The sequence below is a fragment of the Penaeus monodon genome, chromosome 41 (assembly GCF_015228065.2).
Source record: "Penaeus monodon isolate SGIC_2016 chromosome 41, NSTDA_Pmon_1, whole genome shotgun sequence".
Taxonomy (NCBI): domain Eukaryota; kingdom Metazoa; phylum Arthropoda; class Malacostraca; order Decapoda; family Penaeidae; genus Penaeus; species Penaeus monodon.
The window spans coordinates 17654187-17656834 of record NC_051426.1 but is presented as its reverse complement, the minus strand read 5'-3'; positions in this window follow the sequence as shown (position 1 = coordinate 17656834).

The window sequence follows — 2648 nt, the reverse complement described above, 5'->3', positions numbered from 1 at the left end:
ACCGGAAGCAAAAAGGGGAAAGGTACACTGGGGGTGGCCGAGCATTTTCAAAGGCTTTGTTGGGGCTGCGGAAAGGGAAAGGGCCGACTTCGGTGTGGGAGGGACAAACCCACCCCGCTCAACGGAGGGTTTCTGATCCTTTCCGAGTGCTGCAAGGCTGTCGGGTAGGTCACCCCCGATGTTCCCCTAAGGGAAAGGGAAAATGGTAAGGGGGAAAAACTCGGACGGCTGGAAAAGGGGGTCCAAAACCCAGCCGCCCCGGGTTTCCCCGGGCCCCCCGATTTGGGTAAGTCGTCAAACCCACCATGCAGGGGGAGGCTCAGTAGATGGGAAGCCATGCCGCCGAAGGGGACACTGGGTTGAAAAAACCTAGTGGGGCCTAAATTTTTGGCCACTATGCGATTTAAAATGCCCCAAAAGACTGTTGGATCACGGGCATTTTTTCAGCTAAAGGGGCCATGGGGCTGTATTGAGGGGAAGCATGGTGAAACGGCTCCCTGTGTTGTGCCGATCTGGACGGATGTTTTGGGGGCCTTACCCCTGTTTTCCGGGTTTGGCTGTGAAAAGTTTCGGCTGAACACGACTTGCCCCCCGGACAGAGTTTGAATCCGGGGTCGACTGCAAGTGATGCTGGAGTAGAGGGGCCCCGGGAGCCCATTTTAAAAACCCGCGCTGGGTGGGTGTAGCGGGTTGGGGGGACCCCCGGGGGCCAGGGGGGGTTATTACAGTGTTTTTAGCTAAATTCTCCCAAGAAGGCCTGAAAGGGGCAGTGTGAAAAGCGGGGATTTGAGGAAGTGGAGCGTCCCCAAGTCTCGGGGGGAGGAGTTTTTGGGTTTATGTGGGGCCGTTGCCGACTTCCTTAGGACTTTGGGACACCGCTTGGCGTTACCATGGGCCGGAGCTACTCCTGGGCCTGGTAAAAAAATGACTTTTCCCCTACGGCATGAGGGCGTGGGAGACGCTGACCCAAAAGAGGACGAAATTTGGGGTGAGGGCGTGCAACGACTCTGGTGACCATACCCCGGTCTTGGGGCAAGATACTCCCTGGGTGCCACTCCCAAACTACCGCCGCCCAAACCCCTCCAGAGCGACCCCAGCGGAGCGAAAAAGCCGCATAGATGAAAAATTTTTTTGTTTTGAAAATGATTTTCTTACGGTTTCTTTTTTTTTGAAAAAATTTTTTTTGCTCCAGGACTAATTTTTTTTTAATTTTTTGTAGTTCTTTTATGTTTAGGTATGCGAGCAAGGTCGCTGTTGATAGGGGGGGGGGAGTGCTACCCAGTGGGTCTTTGTCTTGGGGAAAAAAATGTGTTAAATGAAAAAGGGTACCCGGGCTTGTTAACATAAGGACTGGCAAAAATACCAAAAGGCTGTGAGCGGAGGAGCGGAGAAAAAAGCAAAGGGGGGCGGGGTTGGGGGGCTCTCCCTTTAAGACCCCCGTGTTGTCCCTTGTGACCTGATAAACTTTTGTTTTCCCTGTTATAAGCTGTATCGTGCAGTGTTTCCCCCCCTTTTTTGCTTAGAAAAGTTACGGGGAAAAAATTAAGGAAAGACTGCATTTTGTGTTTTTTTGTGGCCGCCCCCCAATGGGGTTTCCCCTCGTGGGGGTTCTGGGGGCGCTGTGGGCTCGTGCCCTTGGAGTGTTTTAGTGTTCACGACCCGTGATAGCACGCCTTCCTAGCTTGCCTTGTTTGGTGGGAAGGACGGGCACCGGGTAAAAAATATATAAATATATATATATATTATATAATTTTAATTTTAATTTTTATTATTTAAAAAATATATATATATAATATATATATTATAAAATAATAATATATATAATTATTTTTTAAAATACAAATAAATATTTATTATAATTAATTATATAAATATTATATATATTAATTTTATTTATATAAATAATTATATTATAAAATATAATTAAAATTATATAATAATAAAAAATAATTATATAAATAATATAAAAATATATATAATATTATTATCGGTTGGGGGCCGGGGCACGCCATACGGTGACTTTCCCCGCATACCCCGGGCAGCCTATTGGCGTTGTCTAATACCCTCCCGCGGGGGGCCCTATACCGTGCAATTTTTTCTTTTATTATGATGTTTTTGACTACTTTTTTGAAATAAAATTAAAATGTTGAATAGATATACAAAAAATATGTGTATTTTTATTCGATATACGTGTTTATTTGTCGTATTTGCTTTTCGACGGTTTTTTGCATAAGCGGTCCCCCTCCCCCCCTATACGCGTGGGGTTTTTGGGGCCCGTCCCACGGGAAAACTACTACGTGCTAAAGTAATCTACCTTCCCGACGGGGGCCCACCGTGAAATTTTTTTCGTACGGACGGGGAAGGACGGCTTGCGAAATATTTGAAATGGGAGAGTAAAAGGGGTGGCAGCATTTAAGGGGGGGGGAAAATTTGTTTGGGGGGGAAAAAGGTTTGGGGTTTTAAAAAGGGGGGGCTTTTTTTTTTGGGGGGGGCTTGGGGACGGAGAGGGCGGGCATTGCAAAAAAAAATAAGGGGGGAAAATTTTTTTTTTTGGGCAAAGGGAGAAAAAAAAAAAGGGGGGGGGGTTGGGGGTTTGCAGGGGGGAAAAAATTTTGGGGGTTTTTGGGAAAAAGGTGGGGGGGGGGTTT